Source organism: Mus caroli, chromosome 6, assembly GCF_900094665.2.
Source record: "Mus caroli chromosome 6, CAROLI_EIJ_v1.1, whole genome shotgun sequence".
NCBI lineage: Eukaryota > Metazoa > Chordata > Mammalia > Rodentia > Muridae > Mus > Mus caroli.
In genome coordinates this window covers 44,540,191-44,552,830 of record NC_034575.1, presented here as the reverse complement: position 1 = coordinate 44,552,830, position 12,640 = coordinate 44,540,191, and the positions used below count along the sequence as shown (strand labels likewise).

The following is a 12,640-nucleotide window of genomic DNA, read 5'->3' as shown; positions in this document are numbered from 1 at the left end:
TCTATCCATTTGTTCCCTTCTACCTGTCTATAGTCACATCTTGACTAGACTATCAATGCAGCCTTATCTATAACTGATAGTTTCCTCTTACTGTCACGAATACTTGAGACAAGCTACTTAAAAGAGAAAATGGCTATTTGACTCACAGTTTTGAAGTTTCCACATTGGACTGATTGACTGGCCTTGGGCCAGTAATGGCACACCATAGCAGAAGCCCATGGCAGGGCAGAGCTATTTATTTCATAGCCAGGGCAAGAGAAAAAGAGACCAAGGTACCTACCAGAACTTTTGAGCACATGCCTCAATAAAAATCTCCTATGAGGCCCTACTTCTTAAAGGTTTTGCTACCTCCCAACAGCATCATGTGTTGGGAACTTTTGGGAGGGTCATTACAGATCTAAACTATGGTAAGGACCCATAAGGAAGTAATTTAAATGTAAATTTTAAGGCTTTTAAGCCTTTTAATACATTGCTGGATTCAATCTACATACAGCCACCTTTGTAGCTTTAACCACCCAATCCTTCCTTAGTCTTGAGACAAATCCTCTCCTCTTTACCACCATTTGTATAAGACAACTTTGATTACCTTTGCACAGCTAATTCATACTCATCTTGCGGAAGCAAATTTTCAACCTCACTGGCTGCTACAATTAGAATTAGTCAGTCTCTCTCTCTCTCTCTCTCTCGATATATCCATCCATCCATAGTACTTTATAATTCAGCCAAACACATATAATACTGTGACTTTATTTAAAACAGTTTCCTGTTAAATCCTGAGAAGTGCAGAAATCATGCCTGTCTTGCTCCTAGCTGAATTGCCAAGAATTAGGATGCAGTTTGGTATATCAAAGATTCTCAATAGTGTATTTTCAGTCAAAAAAAAAAAATATATATATAGCATTTCAATGTATCTTAACCATAGTTTTCAAACTATATATTTACTCCCGTGAATTATTTTACACGGTTATGACAGAAGTGGTGTGTTTAAATCTTTTCCTGACATTTTGCCTTGAGATTCAGCCGAATTATCTCTATGCACCAGAACATAATGGTTCTCTTCTACCCGTGACCCCAACTAAGTTACTTTATGGAACAATTCTGAACTGAAGATCTACTTTCTCTTCATTTTCTTCCTTGTAACAGATTAACAACTTTGAGTTCAATTTAGGGAATTTTTAAAATTGTATAGTCATAAAATTGTTTTTATTCTATAAATAAAACCTTGCATATCAACTGAGTCTGGAAACATCTAGATATCACCATCTCTAATTCTCATCATTTAACTATTTTAGTCAGATTTACCAATATGTTTAGTAATAGTTTTTCCTTGTAGATATGGTTAATCATTAATTATTCTTTATATAAGAAAACATGTTAGTACATTAAATTAACTGCAGCAAAATTAAGAATATTCACAATTAAATGGATAAAGATTAAAAAAACAGAACAAACAAACAATCCTCATAGCAATTCACGCAAGTCTTGCCAGCAGTGAGTGCTAAGAGCAGCTTTCTGTGGCCATTTAAGGTGTGGACTGCTGCTCCCTTTCAGGTACTTCTCTCTCTTCTAAGAACATGGAAGTCAGTCTCGCCACCACAGCAGCTATGCTTCTCTATGTACATCATATGTGTTTGAGGTACAGCAACACTGTAGACTTCCCTAATCACCATGCATCCTAAAGCAACACATAGACTTCATTTTTTAAAAGATGTATTTACTGTATATGTGTGACTGTCTTCCTATGCGGATATATGTGCACCACATAAGTGGCTGGTGCCTGTTGAGGACAGAAGGCAGCGCTGGATCCTTGGAGTTGAGAGTTATGGGTAGTTGTGGGCCACCATAGGTTAGGTGCTGGAAACTCATTCCTCTGCAAGAGCAACTGATGCTCTGAAACCACAGGACCCCTCTTCAGCACAGATAACTTCATCTGTAGAGCCGCTGAAGATTTTGCATGCGTGAAGAAACAATACTTTAATATGAAGATTATCTAAACATACTATTTAACCAATTTCTATGAAACATTTACGTTGTTTCCAACTATTTATGTTATTGTGATTGTTGTGTGGTTTTATGAGTACTCTATAGGTAAAATTTCTGGTCATAAGATTTCTATATCAGAGACTATTTTATCAGTATGGTTATAAATTGGTATTTTGAATAAATAATACCAACTTACAATATGCTTTGCAGTCATTTATCTTTTAAAGTTCTCTAAATTTTAACATATACAAAGTATATACTTTGATATATATATATATATATATATATATTGCAAGACTATAAGGATATTAAGATAGTGAACATATTCATCTTTCAGAGAAAATAGAAGGATGGCCCCTTTATGATGCTTCCTGCCCCAAAGCTTGCATCTCTTTCCCCAGTGTACATAAACCTCCACTGCTCTACACTATTTACAAGCTTGCTTACTTTAAAATTCTGATATATTCCAGCACTCAATGCATATTCTCTACTAACTATAATTATCAAAACCTACCATACATCTAATAGTATCTATCTAGTGATTAAGTTTAGATCTTCTAGCCCCTCACTGCCCAGCTGATCTACTTTGTATTCCACGTGGTTTATTAAAGCCCCTTGCTATTACTGTACATTGATGTCATTTCCTTGTCTTTCCTGTAATCGTTTCATAAAGCTGGTTGATATGTCACTTGGTACACAGGATCTTATTCTGTATGAAAAGATGTCCCCTCCCATTTTCTCTTTCTTTTGGATGGGTTTGGGGCGGGGGTGCTTTTTGTTTGTTTTAAACAGCTGTAACCTGAAAATTGCTATCTAGCCAAAGATGGTCTTCAACCCTTGATTCCTCAGCCTCTGTCTGCGTGCTGGGGTCACAAGCATGTGGCGTCACACCTAGCTCCTTTTTCACCCCTCATGCTCTGCGTCTTACTTTGCCAAGTGTCAGTGTCCTGCCCCTGCCCTTCGCCTCCACTGGCCTGTTTCCTTTAACTATCCCAGGTGTACTGGCTAGTTTTGTGTCAACTTGACACAGCTGGAGTTATCACAGAGAAAGGAGCTTCAGTTGAGGAAATGCCTCCATGAGATCCAACTGTAAGGCATTTTCTCAATTAGTGATCAAGGGGGAAAGGCCCCTTGTGGGTGGGACCATCTCTGGGCTGGTAATCTCAGTTCTATAAGAGAGCAGGCTGAGCAAGCCAGGGAAGCAAGCCAGTAAGGAACCTCCCTCCATGGCCTCTGCATCAGCTCCTGCTTCCTGACCTGCTTGAGTTCCAGTCCTGACATCCTTTGGTGATTAACAGNGATGTGGAAAATGTAAGCTGAATAAACCCTTTCCTCCCCAACTTGCTTCTTGGTCATGAAGTTTGTGCAGGAATAGAAACCCTGACTAAGACACCTGGTAACTGTTTTAGATAAGCTCTATTACATACAAAATACCTTATGTCGTAAGATTTTTGTTCTTATTTGATAAACTGAAAATATTTCTTAAAAAAAAAAAACTAATCCCATCCAGATCTATATTTATTATTGTTGTGTTTTGTGATATGTATTATACTTTCTTCTGAAATATATTCCTGCTTGTTTATTAAAGCTGTTTGTATTTTGGAGTCTGTGGCCGTGTCCTGATATTTACTTTTATAATAGATCTTCCCACATATGCCCTTACTTTTCTCTCTTTAAACAATTCACTGTATTGGTTACCAGGACCTTTAAATAACAACCATTAACACCCATCCATACAACAAGCTCTTATTTTTCCCTGACTGTTCTCTCATTTTTGTTTCTAACTTTTCGTTTATTTATACTTCTACTTGTGAACATAAACTGTATGTCTGCCAAGTAAATAATGAAAGAGTAACACTGCTATATGTTTAGCACTATAAGAAATTACTAAGTTCTTCAAAATGTTCATAATGCCATTCAGATCTATACTACAAACATGCTATCCACAGGCCAGTACAGGTCTTAAGTAGGGGTCCACCAGTATTTCAGTACACTGCATCTTATAAAGTATGTGTATGATCGATTTTAAAGGATTTCTTCCAGATCTTTTCTAAGTCTGAAGTAAAAAGGTAGAGCTTTATATATTCCCTTGTGACATATATTTCCTACAACCAGACTCATGTTCAAGCAGTGAGACAACACAGAAAACAAGATTTAATGGGGTTTGCCCCAACCTCTTGGAAAAAGTTTTTCCAAATGAAGACAAAAGACCCTTCTTTCCTTTAGAATTTTAAGCTTTAGGAATTGTATAACCATGTCAACACCATTGCCAAAGGTTTCCTGAGGACTGGAGAACAAGAGATCACCAAAAGGTGGTGGAGAGGAGGGAGGGTGAGAATGTGAAGAAGTGGAGGACACATGGAGAGAGAGTCTTGCACCGCTGCTGAGGATTTGAATAAAAGCCATTTAGTTGCTTTTGCAAAGCTATGACCAAAATCCCTGGGGGAAATAGTTTAAAGGGAAGGATTAATTTTATTCACGGTCTAAGAGGGCCCATGGTTGTATGTGGCAGAAGAGGTATCTATCTCCTGTCCTCATGATGGACAGAAAATAAGGACCTAAGACCAGGTACCACCTTCAAAAGCAGTGACCTACTTCCTCTAGCTAGGTCCAACCTCCTGAAATTTATACTAAATTTTTATATACTACCACCAACTTAGGAGCAAGCTTTCAAACACATGAGCCCAAGGGAGACACTTCCTATTCACACCACAGCATTCTATTCTTGGCTCTCCATCTCATAATGCAAAATGCATTTAGTTCATCACCAAGACTCAGTCCCTCAAAGTCCCGACAGTACAAAGAATGCTAAAATGTTTGAAAGTCTCTTTTGAGACTCAAGATAAACTCTGAACTGTGAACTCCCATTACAAAAAGGGAAACTGGAAGACGAGCTGGGAATGATCAGACCAAAGAAGACTAAAGTCCAGCAGGCAGACTCTTCTTGGGATCTATGTCCAGCATGAATCATGCATGAGCTCTAAGTGGTGTGGGAGGCCCAGTCTCTATGGCTAAGCTTGCTTGCAGTCCACACCACTTCTCTTCTGGCTGGTGCCACTTGTTATCTGAGGCTTTTGCTAGAACTTCCACGTTTCAGCATCTAAAACATCTTGAGAACTCCACTGCAGCTTAAACATCTCCACAACTTCACATACTACCCTCTCTGGGCTGCCTATAGCATTCCAACTTTACTACACACTGTCTGACCTCCCCGGTCTGTCTTTAAAGTCTGGATGGAAGCCTCCTGTAACTCTAGCAGTCTGCACTGAGTACACCAGCATCAACAATGCCAAAGTCTGTTGCCAGTCTGTGCAGTGGCTGTGTGCTTCTGGATAAGAACTGCATCAGGATTGCAATACCTGGCAGCTAAACCCACAAAAGCACCCAGGTGACCCTGTACGAACAAGAACACTTAGAGATTTCTCCTCAACTTTTTAAATGAGTTTGAAACCTTCACACCCTAATCGTTCAAGGGGTCGATCTGGCCAATTCCTGAGAAGTCAGTCACAAAGCTTTTTTCACACATCGTTCAATTATTTTACTTCTTTTTAAGCTGGTTGCTTAAGAAATGGTGACCTCCTTAGCTGAAACCTTACAATGGCTTTTCTGCCAAACCTGAAAGTTTTTCTGATCTTTAAGCTGAGCTTCCTGCTTCAATTCTTACTCTAAGGTCAACAAAAGAAGCCAGAAATCACGATGCAACAGACTACTACTTTGTCCTGAAATTTCCTCCAAATTTTAATTAGCCTATCACTTTTAAGTCCTACTTCATTCAAAGTCTTAGAACATGGATAAAATACAGACAAAGTATTTGTTTCAGCAGTAATATGAATGGGTTTTAGCCCAATTCTTGGTAGTGTCCCCATTTCTGTAATCTTATGAGGCAGCCTTTCTTATCTGTATTTTTATCTGTACTCAGCTTCTGAGCTCTACCCAGAATTGTCCACTATGTCAGATTATAGCATTCTAGACTGTCTCTACACTCTGACTTTCTCCCACAAAACAGTTCTAAAGGAGTAAAACACTCCATGATGACGCTAACAACCTAACTTCTCTGGTACTAATATCCGGTTTATCTTGGGAAATTTTGCTGTGACTAAAATAAGTCCCTGAAAGGAATCACTTCTTCGGTCTTACAGTTTCAGAGGGTTCAGTTAGTCTGTTGGCTTCATTACTTTGGCCTGAAAGAGAGACTACCAATGCAAAAGGAGTGTGTGTGTCTCATGGCAGAAAGAATCCAGAGACACTCAAAGGATTGAAGAGCTGTTGCAACTTTCAAAGTCATGCCCTCCAATGACCTACATCCTCCAACCACACCCTACCTCCAAAAGAATCCAGAATCTCCCAAAACAGTGCCACCCAATGAACACCTCTGCCTCAACACAGGGCTCTGTGAGGGACAGTTTTGATTAAAATTCTATCAAACCCTTCCCTGTTTTTCAAGTCAGAGCTTAAGTATTTTCTTCAGGCATTCCAATGATGACTTGGTTTTGAGCTGTTCTGAGTTCGGGGGAAGGGACATTCACCCCACCTCTGCACACAGGTGAACACCTCAAGTCCATACTGATTGAGTGCCTTTCTAGTTACCTGTCAGTCTGCAAACAGCTGAGCCTTGGATTCTGCCCTGGTTTTATAGGTTGCTCACTATGGGAAAGACAGGGTCCACTGTGCTCCGTATATTTTACAGGAACCCTCTTGTGAGTTCCTTAACCAAAATACTGGTGCTGCACTTCCTCAAATACTCTTTCTGGCTCTTTTTTCCATCACTGTAATTTCTATCCCAGGTCAGATTAGAATGTTAACACTGACCCACGAGCTTCTGAAGTGCTTTCTCCTAGCCACTTTGTCCTCTCTGCAGGAATAAAGGCATTTTATTGATCTTTATGTTTATGTTTATTGATCTTTATGTTTCAGTCTCCTCACATTGACTAGCGAACCTAATCAATGCACCTGCAGTTTCTGATATAGTACTTTTCCCATCTAAACTTAACACTTGGTTCTTCTGGCCTCTCTTTGTTGAGTCTTTACTTTTTTTCCAGTATATTAAAACAGACAGTTCAATGCTCCTGTCAGACCTAACCCCATGCCTAGTTCATTTCTATGACTGTCTTACGGATTACAACTTAGATTATTCTAGGTTCTTGTTAGTTTTGCACTCATCCTAGCAGTTTTGCCGGAGCACCGAACTCTTAATATACTGCAGTAACTGGGGTTAGTTTATTTTTCCAGTAATCTGTCTTAATCTGTCAAGAGGAGACAGGCAGGACATGTCTCAGTCTAGTTTAGCCTGGCTCCCTTGAGACTGCAGAGGTCTCTACAGTGTTATGATCAGCCAGTGACGTGGACAAAGGCCATACTCAGACACCTTGAGCCTGTCTGTGTGTGTGGAGGCTTGGAAATCCAAGTCCCTTAGCTTCCACTTTTGCCAAACCCTCTTGGGTCTCCCTGTGTAGAAAACATACCTCAGCTCTCCTTTCTAGGATTTTATCAGTAAAATTTCTGTTCTCTCTCTCTCTCTCACACACACACACACACAAACACACACACACACGCACACCAACAATCTTTAACCTTAAGCTAACAAAACAGTAGGTTTTCCTCTGTATTTCCCAGCAAATTCACCACTTTCAGCAGCAAAGTAATAGGTTTTTGTGTTCCTTATAATGCCTTCCTAGCATGCACTAAAGCCACCCCAACTCACAGGTAGCTGTACATAACTCAAAAGTCTACTATAATAATTGTTTCCCTAGCTTAAACAGCTATAACAAAGTACAGGAGCCCCCTTGTCCATGGGGTGTACATTACAAGATGCTTAGCATATGCTCAAACCAGACAGTACTGAGATCTATAAGTTCTACAAACACACATCTATGATGCAGCTTATAAATTAGGCACAGTAACAAATTGAGAGTGATTAATAATACAACAATCATAACAATAAAATATTGTCTGCCATTGGAGTATGCTATTGTTTTCAGATGGCAGTTGATCCCACGTAACTGAAACCACAGAATATACAACTGCTGATAAAAGGGAGATCCCATACCACAGCCTTTTGTTTGTTTCCTACAGTTACGTGGTGGAGTGATGACATAAAGGTAGCAGTGTGATTTAGTGGTGGCATCTTTTTGAAGTTGCAGTCTGCTGACTTCTCATTGCTCTCACAGTGTACAACGAGGCTGAGAGCTACCTCGGGTCACCTTCATAAAGGCATTGACCCTGCTCATGAAGCCCCACACCCTAGGGCTTATTTCCCTAAACTATCACGTTTGGGTGACTGTAGAGAGTCATATTTATCCAGAATAGTGATTAGTAAATGAAGCCATGATCCAAACTGAATCCATATTCTGAAATGGAATTCCTATTTCCCCAACTGTTTAAATAGAAATACCTGCACGGACAAAGAGAAAGTATGGTTTTCATCACTTACAACAGCATTCCTCTTTATTTGTGGTTTTAGTTCCCTATAATCAACCATGCTGAAGCTACCAAATGGAAAATCCTCAGGGAAAAAAATTGCCTCAAAATAAAACCGACACTGTTGAGTACTGAATTCTTGCACCATTCTGTTCACTTCTATCAGAGACATGAAGTGTTTGTTTACTGTACTCACTATATATACTTCCCGGATGAACATACACACATGTGTGCGCGCACACACACACACACACAGAGGCCAGGCTAAATATGCATGTGTTCAATCCTTCTTTAATGTAATAATGGTCCCAAATGGCAGGGAAAATGATAGAAGCTATGAAGTATTTTACATGAAAAGTGATCATTTTGGTTTCCCAAGGAAAGCATGCATTCTGTGATAAGGTTGCTAAGATCTATGGTAAGAACAAAGAGCCACAAAGGTGAACAAAGAAATATGTAATAGCTTTCCTAGAACTTCAGGTCTGGCACCTACCTCCCAGGGACTTAGAATGAAACCAGATGGATAAGGGGCACTGCTGTATCAGTTCCCTGACGATTCTGTTTGCCTCCTTCATGTTACATCTCTCAAAGAACAAGAATTTACCCTCTTACAGGTTCCTATATAGTGTCTTACGCAGCAGCACAGATAATCAGCAAATGATCAGTGAGTAGATGCACGATGCCCTGAGAGATTATTAGTACTTATTATGCATTATTTTTCTTTTTATTACTAGCTATAAGCTCTACTTGAAAACAAATTATTGGATAACCAACTGACACATATCAAAGCTAGAATATAATGTCTCTTTGGGATTAGTCTGAGTTCACAATACTATCAGCATTTGCAATAAGCTAGAGGGAACTCTTCAAAGATGCCTTACAACAAAGTATAATTAAATTTAACAGTAAGCGTTTTCTAGTAGAAACTCAGCAATTTTGTTGTGCTTGAATTTGACAAATTGTCCTAGCCTAAGATTCAATAAAATTCACACACTAGGTAGAAAAGCACAGTGGTAGAAACCCAGAAACTTGGGGAACTGATTCATGGACATCTAAAGAAGATGGAGTTCTAGAGAGAAAGAGAGAACACAAAATTGGGAGAGGAAACTATGAGAGCCTGGGTATATTCTAGAACCTACAACTATGAAGTTGCTGAAAAATGCAACACTAAGCACCTAGCGAAACAGACTAATGAACTTCTGAAAGTTCCAGGCACTGGGATAAGACAGAGAGGGAGAAGAGAAGTACAGGCCAAGATTTAGGAATCAGAGTTGCTCACTGACAACATCTAAAGACAGGCGACGGAGAATAATGCCTTTAAACTTTACAGCTGAAAACCCTTTGCCTTATCAAGTGTAAAGCAGTTATAGAATCTTGTGACTTGCTGACATAAAGTTTCACAAATTCAACCTGCCACAAGTGTTTCCTAAGATTATTACAAGTCACACTGCCACTCTGACCCAAATGAATCAAAGGACAAAAGAGAAAGATACGTAATCCAGCCCAGAGGTAAGGGTAATAATACCCAAGAAGGGACAACCAGGCCCAGAGAGCTTAGGTGTATACTGGCCAAGTAAGAGGCTCCGGAGGGGCATCTTTAAGAAAATAAAGTTGATTTAAATAAGGTTTAAATAAGTACCTTAAAAGTTGATGGAGAAAATTAGCAAGGATTTCAATTTTGAACAGTAGTTAGGTAGTGTATTTGGAAAACTAAGCAAGTAATTATTAATGCCAAGAAAGTTAAAACACAGGAAAGGAATGAATGCAGTTTATCAATATACATATATATAAAAGCATATATTGTATGTGTGTGTGTGTATATATATATACACTTATATATTGGTATATATGTAATGTTTAGTGTATATATGCATATGCTAATAACTATCAAACTGAGCAAAATTCCCAGCATACTGATGCTGGGGTGGAAGTGTATATTGGGTATAAAGAATGACAAAGGGCAGAATAAAAAAAAGCAAAGTGGTCATCTCACATAACGACTAGATTGTTAAAAAGCCAGGCATCAGTAATGTAAACCACGCCACTTACCTGATATAAAAATAAAACCCAAAAGACTCTGCTTTAAAACAAAGTTCAAACTCAGCAAAAAGAGAAGCTGAGGCACAGGACTGTTTTTGATTTACATCTTTTAAGTTAAAAGCTAAAAACAACAACAATGACAACAACAACAAAAAACAAGTGCAGCTATCATGTGTAAATAACAAGCAGTTTAATTACAATTAACTTCTGGAATTAAAAAAGTAGCTGTTGATCTGATGATGTAGCCTAGTGGTGGAGGCTTATTAGCAGGTATAGGGCCTTGGTTACATCCCAACACTGTGTAAAACAATAATGATGACAAAAAGCAACTTTTTATTTTTAAAAAAAGCCTAAAGACAATGTTATCTTTATTTCATTAAAGTACTCTTTAGGTTTATAGCATGAAGTATATTTTAGTAAAACATTTGACTAAAATGTAACATAAAATATTTTTTAAAACCCATGCCATAAAGAATATTTCCAACTTTAAAAAAGTATGACCATTCTCAACATTTGTAAATATAAAACTTAACACAAGGAGAAATTTTCCACTTAAGCCCTCATAAAACTATTTGTGTTTACAGCCACCCTTATCTCGTGTCAATCGAGAGCATTTGCTTTAACTGACACACTAGCAACAATCATCTAACAAGGAACTGAACCTCAGAAATCACTTGTCCTACAGTCCAGCACAGTTCACAGCTGGGGATGATAGTATGCTACACTGAAATGACAGATTTTACAAGATAACAGAATAAGCCCATAAACTTGAGAACATTTTACTCTGGCCTCAATGTTCAGACTGTTGCTTACTTTTGCTTATACCACTCCCTAGAAACAGCATTGCAGAAGAGTAATATGAAGTACTCCATCAAACAATGGGAAACAAGTTATTTTCCCCACAGTTCCCTGCTTACCCACCTCTGCTGAGCACAGATGCTCAGTAAGAACTATGGCAGAACGCAGAGGATCCTCACATGCACGTCACAACAGTTAAATATTACAGCAAACAAACAAAACACTTTTATTCTATGTCTCCAGGTGAAATCGCACACATAATAATAGCTTTACTAAATATTTACAAGATTTGGAAATTTAAGGAGTCAAAGAGTTCTTATGTAGGCAAAAACTCAGATTATATCAGATTCAAAATAAACAGGTTCTTTTAGGTTTTAAGCCCATTTACCTGAAAGAGTCTCTGGTTCTAAGAACTTAAGCAATTTACAATCTGTTCAAAGCAGCAAGAGAGCACACCAACAACTCAACTATATGATATTTCTTTCCTTGTTGCACATTTCCCTATGCAGACAACTGCACGTCCTTGCCAGCCCTCATCTCTAGATGTAACAAACTCTACTGGGATGTCATCCTTTCAAAAATACTTAGAACACAAAGTAAAAATTTAACGTGTGGCTTTCATAAATTTTAAAAGCTTACAGATAGCTTTTCAGATGCTGCAGATGTTTCACAAGTCTCTTTTAACCAAGTTTCCTCCACACACATGGTCTTATAAACAGGCAGCTTAAACTGACTAGGTGACAGGCCTGCAGGCACACATCCAATATTTGACCAAATCATCTTGCTCCCCTCTTCTTTCAGCAGCCTTTCCCATTCCTATCCACAAGTTTTTCAATATTCTCCATCTACTCTGTAGACTGTAACTGTTGCTGCCCAATTTCACATTCCTGTTGTAAAAGACTAACTTTTGTGAAAAGAAAAAGGGGAAGGGGAAGAGGCTAACTGCCCATGTTTCCCTGACATTTATCTCCACCTATGGAATGAAATGCTTCAGCATTTCTTAGTTTCCTCAAATATCATGAGAAAATTCAGCTTTCTTGCTTCACAAAGTTGCTTTCTAGGCAATGATTATACATGCCCACCTTTTCACCATGGGACCATGACCCCTGGGTTATTTCTCACATATAACTCCAAGATTTCCTCTTTGGGAGCTAGAGAAAGTACCCAAGGAGCTAAAGGGATCCGCAATCATATAGGTGGAACAACAATACGAACTAACCAGTACCCTCTGAAGCTCGTGTTTCTAGCTGCATATGAATCAGAAGATGGCCTAGTCGGCCATCAGTGGAAAGAGAGGCCCATTGGTCGTGCAAACTTTATATGCCTCAGTACAGGGGAACGACAGGGCCAAGAAGTGGGAGTGGGTGGGTGGGGGAGTGGGTAGGGGAGTGTGTGTGGAACT

At 38.9% G+C, this 12,640-nt stretch overlaps 1 protein-coding gene across 5 annotated transcripts in view; it reads right to left on the bottom strand.

Annotated features, from left to right (window-relative positions):
* The window catches only part of Mpp6 (membrane palmitoylated protein 6), an 87,207-nt gene that overhangs the window by 52,683 nt on the left and 21,884 nt on the right, over positions 1-12,640 (bottom strand). The gene's annotated exons all lie outside the window — the stretch shown is intronic.